Below are 14,458 nucleotides of genomic sequence, written 5' to 3'. Positions count from 1 at the left end.
AGCTTTACCAAGAAGCAGTTATTATGTTAAGTAGCTCATTCTTGAATTAAAGTGGAAGGTCAGGAGGGACCATCAAATGAGCCCCTGAATCCTCATTACTATTCTGTTGTTGCATCTAGCAAATGTACCGGCCACTGCTAAAGATGTGCTTTGTGTTACAAAGATTGTCTGTCAGCCTCAAATGACTAATCCTATATCATTGTAAAATGGACGGCCAGCGGATCACAGATCTTCTTCTGCATGATATTTCTCTTTTATAGTTAGATGATTTTTTGTTTTATGTGTAATTGTTCTAGAGAATTAGTTTATATTTAGTTCCTTTATTTAAAAAATGTTGTAGATCACAAAAAACACTATCACATTTATATTATGGTATAAATGTACTAATTCTAATCCAAATTAAAAGACTATGTTAACTGTCATATCTTTTATGGAATATAAAAATAAAAAATTCCTCCAGTCTTGAAATGACTCATGTTTTTCAGATCATTTCCATTGTTCCCTCTGACTGATACAAAAACATGGGGATGAGTATTTTGTTTTTATATTTTTATAAACATGTATCAACAAGATTTTAATAATTACTCATATATTATCATTAAAGAGCTAGAATTCTTTGTAAATAACAATTATATAACACTTTCAATCTCTCAGTCCTATATATTAAAGTAGTCTCTATAAATGTGCCAAAATATTCACTCAGAAAAAAAAACTCAGTATGATTAATACGTTATAATTTTTTCAGTGCCTCTGTTAGGAAACCATTCTTGCTATTACTATTAGTATTATCTTTTGATAACCTAGCTGTATCAATTACTACTCCACTGATGACTGTGATTATTTATGCTATTTAGTGCATGTAGAGCCTTTACTCTGGGTAAGACATTTTACTAAAGGCCTTGCACATGTGAACACAGATATAATTAGAAACCATTTTTCCTTAAGAAAAAAAAAAAAAGCAAGCCAAACTATAAGCAGAAAAAATGCTTTGCAAGGGAGAAAATGGCCAGGTTGTTGTTTAACTGAGGTGCTTTGTCTGGGATATATTTCTTTTTTTTCTCTATTTTTTCATCCTTTCTTTCTTTTCTTTTCTCTTCTCCTTTTTCTTTTTGAGGCAAAATCTCATGCAGTCAAAGCTGGCTTTGAACTCACTATTTAGTATGGATAACCTCATCTGTTTGTACTCTAGCCTTGAGTTCCAATGAGTTGGCATCACATGTATGCACCACCAGATATAATCATTTATTTCTATTTTATTTCCCAGGCATTGCACAATTCTACCTTCCAGTTTTGATGCTTCAGTAACATTCCTCCTTTTCATGGAAGTTGTTCCTAAGCAGCAATTCAATTTTTCCACTCACTCAAAGTCATCTAGCATTAGATTTGTGATCACAGTTGTCTCTTTCTCATGACTATGTTATATAATCATATAACATAGTCAGTTATATGATTAATTGCCCTACCATGTGGTGTAATGGTTTGAATATACTCAGCCCAGAGAGTGGTACTATTAGGAGGTGTGGCTTTGTTGGGGCAGATATGGCCTTGTTGGAAAAAGAGAGTCACTGAGGAGGTGGGCAATGAGACCGTTCTTTTAACCATGTGGGAGCTAGTCTTCTCTATTTTCCTTTGAAACAAGATATAGAACTCCAAGATTCTCTAGTGCCATCCTGCCTGGATACAGCTATGCTTCCTGCCTTGATGATAATGAACTGAATCTCTGAAATTGTAAGCCAGACCCAATTAAATGTTATCCTTATGAGAGTTGCATTGGTCATGGTGTCTGTTTACAGCTCTAGAATCTTAACTAATCATGTGGAATTCTAATTATTTTGAGACTTTAAATAAACATATATCTACTATTCTACATTGTGCTATTATATATGAATTATTCTATAGTTACCTAGGCCCTGAGAGCTCTGATTCATCCTAACATCTAATTTTTAGCCTCTTAATTTCAAAATTCCCCAAAAGTGAAATTCTATAAAAGTGAAAAAATTCCAGTTATAAAAATACACTAGCTGATAAGAGTTACTTGGGTCTTACAAATGCAGATAATATTATGTAAACTTTGGAAAACCTTCATAACTAACAATATTGATTCTGCTAACTCTGTGCCCTGCTATGCAAGCTCAGGGTAATGTTCACTGTGCAATCGGTCCCTTTTGGGTCTTCTTCATCCCATGGACTTTCCTAGGAGCTCACAGAGTTATCTCACAGTATTGCACTCCACCTATCAGGGCTAAAATGTCCTAGCTTCTCTTGACTGCGGAAATATCTCCAGCCACAACCTGAAATTTTTTTGAGTAACTAGAAAATATTTACAGAAAAAGAGAACAAGGAAAGAGCATAAACCTTAAAAGGCAATTGGGTGTATAGATATATTCTGCATTATAAACCAGTGAGGCTGCTCTACTTTATCAAACACATACTTTCTGTCAATTTCTTCCTTTAACTTTTTCAAAAGAATCCCTCTATGTATTACCATCAAAGTTTTCTCACACTGTTGTTTAAAGGAGAAAGACCTGTAGGCACTGGCAGCTCTCTCTGAAGAAAATGTGCTGTTGTATCTCTGCACAAGTCTCAAGTCAAGTGTGTTATCTTTGGTAGCAACAATGTCTACTCAGAAGGCTTAAGGTATGTATTCTTTTCAAAGTGAGTTGTAATTGCTGCTAGGTGGATGAAGCATTATTGCGTATAAATGTACATACGTATACAACCGGCGCTAATGGCTTTTGCTGTAAGATAATCTTACTCTCTTATCTGTACTGCCAATCCAGCCTACTACTATTTCTTAAGTCCTGGCCCAATTTCACATCCTTTGTCTACACAGACACTATTGTATTTTTAAAATCAGCTTTTCTTCTTCCTATTCTTCCAGGATCTTCTCAAAGATTCTATTCTAGTTATGTGGCCTTGAGTAGATTTCTTACCTCCTCCAACCTATAGTTCTCCTAGCAGCAACAGTCTCTCCCTCACCTGACATACTCCATTGCTCCTACCTTTCCAATCTGAAAAGATCAGGCCTTCCAGGTTTATCAACCACAGATGGCAGATGCACTAAGGCTAGAGACAAACCCTCATATCAAGGCTGGATGAGGCAATCCAGTATGCAGAAAAGTGTCTTGAGAGCCGACAAAAGAGTCAGTTACACCCCCACTCCCACTGTTAGGACTTTTTCAAAAACCCCAAGTTAAGCTACTACAGCATGTATGCAGAGGACCTAGTAGAGACACATGAAGGCTTTATGACTGCTGCCTCAGTCTAGATGAGCCCTTGGGAACATCAATTATGTACTGACTCTTAACCAACAATATTTTCAAAGGGAAAGTGGGGCACTGAGCAAGCCAGTTATATGGTTATATATGTCCACTGCAAAGTCTAAGTGATTTCTGCTTTGCATTAGAGACTGTATATACAATTTAAGTAGTCTGCCCTACATTCCTTTCTTGGGGAGAAATAAATCCCTGCTTACCATATCAGATTTTATCCTGCTTTCAAGCTCAATCTTTTCCTGACTTGGTGATTTGATCTAAAGGTTTCTTAGTCATATCTCTCCCTCACTTTAGTCTTTAAAACCATTTGCATGGTGAGCTTTCCATTACATAGTGTGAATCATGCTTGATCTACATTAGGAGAGAATCTGACTCTGCAACTTAATGACACTCTTTTGAACTATGAAAATTCAAAAATAACAATACAAATAACTTGAAAATAAAAATCCTGCTGCAAATATTAGGTTAAAAAATTTAAACATGTATAATGTTATACTTATTAATTATTTTAAAGTTAAAAAATTTGAAAAATAATTGACATTAAAACAATATATTATTTAGTTTTCTATTGTATATCCACTGTTTTAAGCTTTGACTTATTTTGAAGTGATGGCACAGATTGTCTTGAGGATTCAGGCATGGAATAGAAAGTTTAACCATAAATATGTGATAATAAAAGTACTGAAACTTCCAGGAAAATAATAAGATGATACGGCTATGTTTCATTCTATATGTCACAATTTTAGTTACTGTATAATTAACTTGAGTGCTTAAACAAAACTATTATAGCAGAAGAAAATCACCTGCATCTCAAATGACATCAATAATGGGGCAGTTCAATCTATGATAAATGTATGCATAATTGACTCAGCATTTTAATAATAAAATAATAAATGTTGATAGGATTATCTCTATAAATCACAGAGGAAGTATGCGTTAAACTATTTTATTTACCCTGGGATTTAATATGCACATCTAATGGGCATAAAGTAATGCTTTCTATAAATTCTTTGTTTGTTTTGATACAGGGTTTCATTGTTTATCCCTGTGTGGAGTGGAAGTCACTATGCAGATCAAGTTGCTCTTGAGCTTATAGATATCTGGAGATCCCTGCCTCACAAATGTTCTAATTAAATGTGTGCACCATCTTTTGCTTTATACCTAAATTATAATGTTTCCAGTATGAAAAAAATATATAAATCAGAAGCGATATAAATTTAATTACTGTACCCATGAAGATTATTAATTAGAAATAATCTGTTGATGTTCATAGTTCTGCAATGTCCATTGTAAACTTTTAAGACAAAAATGATTCATCCCTACTGGCTAGTTTTCATTGTATTAGAAGTTTCTACCTATTTTACTGAGGGAAAAATTATTTAACAGTCCTATTGATCTGTGAACTCTGTGATCTGTAGTAAAGACTGTGCAGGCAAGATATGTACATTAGTGACAAGTAGCATGGATGTTAAGTTCGTAAGCAGCCACTTTTTGAATAGATTTGGGTAGATTTAAAGCCTGCTGAATGAGACAGAACTCAAGACTGGTACAGATAACTCAACAAAAACTCATGACTTGCTACCTCATAGCTCCTGGGGTGAAGCTAATACTACACCAGAAAACTATATTTAACAGAGGCAGATAAATGGATCTGTTATTAAACTTCCTTACAGCATACAGTTTATACCTCAAATTGTTCATATCTTTATACCCACATACTAATACATCTCTCATCCTTCACCAATGAAGTTCATTTTGGCAGTAGATAGTAATTATCATAAAAAATCATTAATCAATGTGCAAGAAATTAGTGGCTGTGGTGTACTCAACTCTAAATGACATTTCTAAAACATTTCATTTCCCCAAAAGCTTAGGGATCATCACAAAATGAGGATCAGAAAGAGTTAGGTAGTGGATAAGTGAAGAGAAACATTATTTGCAAGAAATGATAAGGCTGTTACACACACGAACTCATAAAAGCTATGTTTGTATGCACAAGATCAAGCCATCAAAGTCCCAAGATTGACAGGGGAGAAAGGAATGAAGTGTCACCTCTAACTAAGAAGCTTACACCTGATGGGTACTGGAAAGGAATAGTCAAAGTTCTTCAGGAATGTAACAGATCGTCTATGTGTGCCAGGGTAGAAAATTTCACACCCTTCTGCAAACAGGCAGCACTAAGAGAGCTTTGTGGATTTAATAAAAAGGAGAATAAATGTTGTTGAGTGGGAAAATTTAAGGGTAAAGGGGACATTGGAAGAAAGTAGGTGATTTGATTAAAGTACATTATATGCCTGTATGAATTGTCAGTTCAATTTTTGCTAGTTATTAATATTAAAACATAAAAGCCAAATATTTACTAAGCAAAAATGCTATATTTAATAAATTTCATAAATATATTAGATATGATAAAAGCAGACATAAGTGTTATCCTTTAAAAATATTTTATTGTGGCTATGCCTATAATAAATATGTGATATATATGATATTTATGTGTGTTCCTGTGTTATTTCGAAGAGTATATTTCTGTAAGGATATCTAAATAACTAATCATAATTACTTCTATTATTGTCAAAGTCTCTTTGGGGCTAAGTCTGCCTCTTTGTGTCTATAATAATCATTTTTAAATACCCTGTCTGGCGTTTCTTTAAAAATATAACTAAAAGTATAAGTTAGGTGCCTAAAAGTAATGGGACTCTACATCATTTGAGACACATCCCAGATATGTTTTAATAATGAAACGTAAGGAGACACACAGTCTTACTAAATTGCTTCTGTGTGCTAAGACTATACTTGCCTACAAATACAAAGTTTATGCTATACTCTTTGCAAGCAGGTTATCTGCCTTTCACATGCTGATTATAAGCTGCTCACTCTCTTGTTTGCTCTTAGGGGACAGATGAACAGAAAGTTGCCTTGAAAAAAATTAACTTCTATTTCATAGTACAAACTTAAACTTCCATATATTTTATGGTAAGGTATTAGTCCAAGCCAGATCCACATTTATCAAGTAATTTATCATGTAGTCAGCCAATGAACTTTGTAAATTAATAAGATCTTATAATTTTCTTAGAAAGCGTCTATTTTTCATATTTTACTTGCAGGATCACATATTTTTCTTTTAACTCCCTGAAGCTCAAACATTAAGCCTTCACAGAAAAACCAAGTTTGATACATCTTGACAGGTGATAAAATAAGCTTTACTTTAAATAACACATCGCCTCTGTTTGTTGGTATCAAACAGACTTCACTACAAAATTCCTAATATATAAAATTGTCACTCATGTCCAAAAAACTTTCTTCTGTTATCTAAATCTTTACTTTTTTCTATCATACATTTAAATGTAAATGAGAGCCATATATAAAACTCTACCAAATGGCTCTGTTTGTATAACCCATCCCGCACTCACATTGGGTACAAAATATTGCTTAATGTCCTCAATGTTTATGGTAAAATACCTAGTAATTTATCCTAGTTTATTTTTTTCTGTAAAAATATACACACTACAATACAAGGAAACAAAAGGAACATTCTGGGGTTTTTTTTTTTTTTTGAATAAAGAAAGACTAACATTTATTCACAAATTGTTGAAGACATTTTGACTTAAGATACCTATTTAGGGAGATGTACATGTCTGGTATTTCATCTTCAAAGAACAAAATGTGAGGGGCAGTAAAAATCTATTTGAACTTTAACACATGTACAAAACATATTTTAAATACTTTTCCATTCAGCTACAGAGTATCTTTCTATATAATGCAAGTAATGAGACGTACTCAAATACCTTGGCAACTTATCAACATCAACAATGGTCAGTTTAATGAACATCATCAGCTATCATCCCAGTATCCAGGTGAGATTTTCATGAAATTCAGGAAAATGAATTTTAGGTAGACAAAATACTTTAAAATTTTAAGGGAAATACTGCCATTCCAGCATTCCAATATCTCTGCACCCTCATGATCAGAAAATCCTGGTGGGGAGACTAGTGCCTGGCATTTGAGGAACCTGAAATCTTCCTTAAGCTGCAGTTGCTGTGCTTGCTTCCTAGGACATTCAGCACTTGGTCCTGTCACCTGCCAGGTCTCCATATAATCAGTCAAATCTGCATAATTATAAAACAAAACTGAGAGCCCTGGATGATAAAGGCCAAGGAGACTCTAATAAAGGATCCAGAAGATTTCCAAATTTTGAAACTGGGAGAACAACAACGACAAAAATGTGTGCTTCTCTGGTAAACACTCCACAGGCAAGATTCCCCAAGTGAATTGGACAAAACTGTTTCAAAATCTATCTTAAAAACAAATAATCTGAGACAACTGGCTGGTCTGCTTGGTGAAGACAACATATCATGAACCTTCCTAGAGCAGCTGAGCACTGGTGGAACCACTAAACTCAGAGCAGCTGAGGAGCCACTGTACTTGGGAAAACAGAGGAACCACTGCACTCAGAGCAGCAGGATTTCAGGATCCCAGAGGAAGCCTGAGTCCCAGGAGCTCTTCCACCCAGGAGCTCAGGATCTAAAAATGGAAGTAGAAACAATAAAGAAATCACAAAGGGAGACTACCCTGAAGATAGAGGAAAGAGAACAGGAGTCATAGATCACAAACAGAATAAAAGAGATAGAAGAGAGAACCTCAGGTGCAGAAGATACCATTGAAAACATTGACACAACTGTCAAAGAAAATGCAAAATGCAAAAGCTCCTATCCCAAAACATCCAGGAAATCCAGGACATAATGAGAAGGCCAAACCTAAGGATAATAGGTATAGATGAGAGTGAAGATTCCCAACTTAAAAGGCCAGTAAATATCTTCAACAAAATTATAGAGAAAACCTTTCCTAACCTAAAGAAAGAGATGTCTGTGAACATACAAGAAGCCTACAGAACTCCAAATAGACTCGACAAGGAAAGAAATTCCTCCCATCACATAATAATCAAAACATTAAATGCACAAAACAAAGAAAAAATACTAAAAGTAGTAAGGGAAAAAGGTCATGTGACATATAAAGGCAGACCTATAAGAATTACACCAGACTTCTCACCAGAGACTATAAAACCCAGAAGATCCTGGAGTGATATCATACAGACTCTAAGAGAACACAAATGTCAGCCCAGACTACTATACCCAGCAAAACTCTCAATCAATATAGATGGAAAAGCAAAGATATTCCATGACAAAACCAAATTTATACAATATCTTCCCACAAATCAAGCCCTACAAAGTATAATAGATGGAAAACTCCAACACAAGGAAACTACAACATAGAAAAAGCAAGAAAGTAATCTTCAAACAAACCCAAAAGAAGATAGCTACACAAACATAATTACACCTCTAATAACTAAAATAACAGGAAGAAACAATCATTTTCCTTAATATCTCTTAATATCAATGGACTAAATTCCTCAATAAAAAAAGACTTAGACTATTAGACTGGATAAGTAAACAGGAACCAGAATTTTGCTGCATACAGGAAATGCTCCCCAGTGGCAAAGACAGACAGTACCTCAGAGTAAAGGGCTGGAAAACAATTTTCCAAGCAATTGGTTCCAAGAAACAAGCTGGAGTAGCCATTCTAATTTAGAATAAAATCGAATTCCAACCAAAAGTTATCAAAAAAGATAAGAAAGGAGACTTCATACTTGTCATAGGTAAAATCTACCAAGATGAATTCTCAATTCTGAACATGTATGCTCCAAATGCAAGGGCACCCACATTCATAAAAGAAACTTTACTAAAACTCAAAGCACATATTGTACCTCACACAATAATAGTGGGGAATTTAAACACCCCACTCTCAGCAATAGACAGATTATGGAAACAGAAACTAGACAGAAACACAGTGGAATTAACAGAAGTTATGAACCAAATGGATTTAATGGATATCTATAAAATATTTCATGCTAAAACAAAAGGATATATCTTTTTCTCAGCATCTCATGGTACCTCCTCCCAAATAGACCATATAATTGGTCACAAATCAGGCTTCAACAGATACAAAAAGATTGAAATAATCTCTTACATCCTATCAGATCACCGTGCCCTAAGGCTGATCTTCAATAATAACAAAAACAATGGAAAGCCCACATACATATGGAAACTGAACAATGTTCTACTTAGTGATGACTTGATCAAAGAAAGAAATTAAAGACTTTTTAGAATTTAAAGAAAATGAAGTCTCATCATACAAAAACTTATGGGACACGATGAAAGCAGTGCTAAGGGGAAAACTCATAGCTCTAAGTATCTAGAAAATGAAAATGTAGAGACCATACAGTAGCCACTTGACAACACATCCAAAAGCTCTAGAAAAAAAAAAAAAAAGCAAATACTCCCAAGAGGAGTAGATGGCAGGAAATAATCAAACTCAGGGCTGAAGTCAACCAAGTAGAAACAAAAAGAACTATAGAAAGTATCAACAAACCAGGAGCTGGTTCTTTGAAAAAAATCAACAAGAATAACCCTTAGCCAAACTAACCAGAGCGCACAGAGATAGTATCCAAATTAATAAAATTAGAACTGAAAAGGGAGACATGAAAACAAAAACTGAGGAAATTCAAAAAACCATCAGATCCAACTGCAAAAGCTTATACTTAACAAAACTGGAAAATCTGGATGAAATGGACAATTTTCTAGACAGATACCGGGTATCAAAGTTAAACCACTAAAGAAATAGCAGCAGTCATAAAAAAAATCTCCCCACAAAAAAAAAAAAAAAAGCCCAGGACCAGATGGTTTTAGTGCAAAGTTCTGTCAGACCTTCGTGGAAGACCTAATACCAATTCTCTTCAAACGATTCCACAAAATAGAAACAGAAGGAACACTACACAATTTGTTCTGTGAATCCACAATCATGCTCACACCTAAACCTCATAAAGACCCAACAAAGAAAGAGAACTTCAGACCAATCTCCCTTATGAATATTGATGCAAAAATAATCAATAAAATTCTCACAAACCGATCCAAGAACACATCAAAACAATCATACATCATTAACAAGTAGGCTTTATCCCAGAATGCAGGGATGGTTCAATATTTGGAAATCCATCAATGTAATCCAGTACATAAACAAACTCAAAGAAAAAAGCCACATGATCATCTCACTACATACTGAGAAAGCATTTGACAAAATTCATCACCACTTCATGGTAAAAGTCTTGGAAAGATCAGGAATTCAAGGCCCATACCTAAACATAATAAAAGCAACATACAGCAAACCAGTAGCCAACATCAAACTAAATAGAGAGAAACTTGAAGCAATCCCACTAAGATCAGGGACTAGACAAGGCTGCCCACTCTCTCCCTACCTATTCAATATAGTACTGGAAGTCCTAGCTAGAACAATTAGACAACAATAGGAAGTCAAAAGGATACACATAGGAAAGGGAGAAGTCAAAATATCACTATTTGCAGATGATATAATAGTATACTTAACTGACCCCAAAACTTCCACCAAAGAACTCCTAAACCTGATAAACAACTTCAGCAAAGTGGCTGGATATAAAATCAACTCAAACATTCAGTACCCCTCGTCTACTCAAAAGATAAACAGGCTGAGAAAGAAATTAGGGAAATGATACCCTTCACAATAGTCACAAATAATATAAAATACCTTGGTGTGAATCTAACCAAGCAAGTAAAGAACTGTATGACAAGAACTTCAGGTCTCTGAAGAAAGAAATAGAAGATCTCAGAAGATGGGAAGATCTCCCTTGCTTATGAATTGACAGAATCAATATAGCAAAAATGGCCATCTTACCGAAAGCAGTCTACAGATTCAATGCAATTCCCATTAAAATCTCAACTCAATTCTTCACAGAGTTAGAAAGAAATCCTCAAATTCAGTTGGAATAACAAAAAAACCAGGATAGCAAAATATATTCTCAACAATAAAATAACTTCTGGGGGAATCACCATCTCTGACCTCAAGCTACAGAGCAATAGTGATAAAAACTACATGGTATTGGTAGAGAGACAGGCAGGAAGATCAATGGAATAGAATTGAAGACCCAGAAATGAACCCACACACCTATGGTCACTTGATCTTTGACAAAGGAGCTAAAACAATCCAGTGGAAAAAGGGCAGCATTTTCAACAAATGGTGCTGGTTCAACTGGAGGATAACATGTAGAAGAATACAAATCAATCCATTCTTATCTCCTTGTACAAAGCTCAAGTCCAAGTTGATAAAGGACCTTCACATAAAACCAGATACACTGAAACTAGTAAAAGAGAAGGTGGGGAAGAACCTTGAATACTTGGTGGGCACAGGAGAAAAGTTCCTGAACAGAGCACCAATGGCTTATACTATAAGCTCAAGAATTGATAAATGGGACCTAATAAAATTACATTTTCTGTAAGGCAAAGGACACTGTCAATAGGACAAAACAGTAACCAACAGATTAAGAAAAGATCTTTACCAATCCCACATCTGATAGAGGGCTAATATCCAATATAAACAAAGATCTCAAGAAAGTAGACTCCAGACAACCAAATACCCTATTAAAAATGGGGTACAGAGCTAAACAAAGAATTCTCAACTTAGGAAACTTGAATGGATGAGAAGCACATAAAGAAATGTTCAGCATTCTTAATCATCAGGATTCCACCTCACACCAGTCAGAATGGCTAAGATCAAAATCTCAGGTGGTAGTAGATGCTGGCAAGAATGTTGAGAAAGAGGAACACTCTTCCATTGTTGGTGAGATTCTAAGCTGGTGCAACCACTCTGAAAATCAGTCTGGCAGTTCCTCAGAAAATTGGACATAGCATTGCCTGAGGATCCAGCTATTCCACTCCTGGGCATATGCCCAGAAGATGCTCCAACATATAACAAGAACATATGCTCCACTATGTTCATAGCAGCCTTATTTATAATAGCCAGAAGCTGGAAAGAACCCAGATGCCCTTCAACAGAGGAATGGATACAGAAAATCTGGTACATTTACACAATGCAGTATTTCTCAGCTATTAAAAATAACGAATTCAAGAAATTCTTAGGTAAATGGATGGAACTAGAAAATATCCTGAGTGAGGTAACCTAATCACAAAAGAACACACATGAGATTCACTCCCTGATAATTGGATATTAGCCCAGAAGCTCGAAATACCCAAGATTCAACTCAGAGACCACATGAAGCTCATGAAGTAGAAGAGCAAGTATGGGTGCTTCCATCCTTGTCAGAACGAGTAACAAAATACTCAAGGGAGCAAATATGGAGACAAAGTACGGGACAGAAACCGAAGGAGGGGCGTCTGGAGACCTTTCCACCTGCGTATCCATCCCATGTGCAGTCACCAACTGTAGATGCTGATGTGGATGTGAGGAAGTTCATGCTGTCAAGAGCCCAATATAGCGGTCTCCTTAGAGTTCAGCCAGAGTCTGACATATTCAGAGGCAGATGCTCAGAGCTACCCATTGAAATGATCAAGGGGTTTCCCCATGGAGAAGTTAGAGAGAAGACTGACGGAGCTGAAAGTGTTTGTGGCCCCTTGAGGAGAGCAACAATACCAACCAACCAGAGCTCCCAGGGTTTAATTGACCAGCCTGGGACCACATATGGAGGGGACCCATGGTTCCAGCTGTATGTGTAGGGGAGGACAGTCTTTGTGGGTCCTATGTGGGAGAGGAGATCCTTGGTCCCATGAAGGCTAGCTGCTAAGTGTTGGGGAATTCAAGGGTGGGGTGGTGCGAGGGGGTGGGTGGAAGCACATCCTCATGGAAGCAGTAGGAGTGGGGATGGGATTGGAAGTTCCTTGGCAGGTGAAAATGGGGTAAGGGAATAATATCTAAAATGTAAATAAAGTATACAATAAAAAATATTTTAAAAAGAAAGAAAATTTAAATTCCAAATTGTTGATTATTAATTCTATTCTTGAAAAGGACTGTGGATAAAATGTACATTTTCAAATTCCATTGGGTTGGCCAGCTCCTCTCCTTTGTCAATCTTATCCAAACAGTACTCTCCAACTAACTCTGGGGCAAGACTTTAAAACCTTCATAATTAAAAAGTCATTTGAAAAATTAATTGTGTTGTTGTTTCATATCAATTAACATTAAAAATTGCATCAAGTATTTAATGCATGAGTATCTTTCATATTAATATTAAACTTTTAAGATTCATGTTATTTAAAATGCCATGTGATTTAAAAGAAATATTCAGAGACATCTGAGTTCATTTTTACATAGTGCAACTAACTACCATTAACATTATGATTTTTCATCTTAAACGTGCCTGAATTTTGAAATGTTGTCTAGTTTAGGGTTCTGTAACGATGACTTTATGAGTTGTTTCAAATCAAAACTAAGAAAAAGTCAACAAGCCTTTAATTCAGAGTCTTTAATCAAAGAATGTTGCACTAGCATCTGTGTGTGTGTGTGTTTACTCATTTTTTATTATAAAAGGTACATTTTACATTTAAACAACAAAGAAAAAGTGAGCACAATTATTTCTGATTTCCTATATCTCAGGATTTCTACTGCTTTACCCACAACAGACAAGTAATTTTTTATATGGTTTTCTTTGTAGTCCCTTTCATTTTCCCACCTTTCTCCATTCTTAATTCTGTATTTTGCCTTTTGTATGTAGCATTTTAAAATGAATTAAAGTTCAATTAGAAATAAAAATAAACACATTGTAAAGCTATGTGTTAACTGTAGTCTTACCATCGACTCACAGGTTAAGCGTTCAAAGAAAGTTCTCCACCCTGAGACCTAGAGAAATATAACAGAAATTATGCTGTTAGTACTGACATTTAATTTTAATTCAGCAACTAACACCTTTATGATCCAATTAGAAGTTTTATTATATGACTTATTAATGTACATTTAAATTAAAAGTTTTGATTACACTGCCAGAAATATAATCACTCAACTCATATGATTATTATTGATATGTAACATTCATTTTTTTAATTTGACCATTTAAGGCAGGGATTAAAGAGGAACAGAAAACTGTACATTCTTTCTTCTCCTAAGACTATGAGAGATGAATATATCTACAAACATAAAGCACTTCACAGAGGGAATTCTACAGGTAAATACCACTCATTCTTTAATATATATATAATATATATATATATATATATATATATATTATATACACACACATATATATTTATAATATATATATTTATAATATATATATATATGACCACATAAAATGTGCCTTTTGCACCATC

The 14,458-nt window shown here is 35.0% G+C and overlaps 1 protein-coding gene across 1 annotated transcript in view; it reads right to left on the bottom strand.

Moving 5' to 3' along the window:
* The window catches only part of Ptprd (protein tyrosine phosphatase receptor type D), a 1,324,101-nt gene that overhangs the window by 1,170,439 nt on the left and 139,204 nt on the right, over positions 1-14,458 (bottom strand). Inside the window, exon 2 of the mRNA XM_076934732.1 lies at positions 13,944-13,991. The gene's annotated coding sequence lies outside the window, so the exon portion shown is untranslated. The remainder of the gene's footprint in view (positions 1-13,943; positions 13,992-14,458) is intronic.

This window comes from Arvicanthis niloticus, chromosome 5, assembly GCF_011762505.2.
Source record: "Arvicanthis niloticus isolate mArvNil1 chromosome 5, mArvNil1.pat.X, whole genome shotgun sequence".
Lineage (NCBI taxonomy): Eukaryota > Metazoa > Chordata > Mammalia > Rodentia > Muridae > Arvicanthis > Arvicanthis niloticus.
This window is presented reverse-complemented; position numbering and strand designations above follow the sequence as displayed.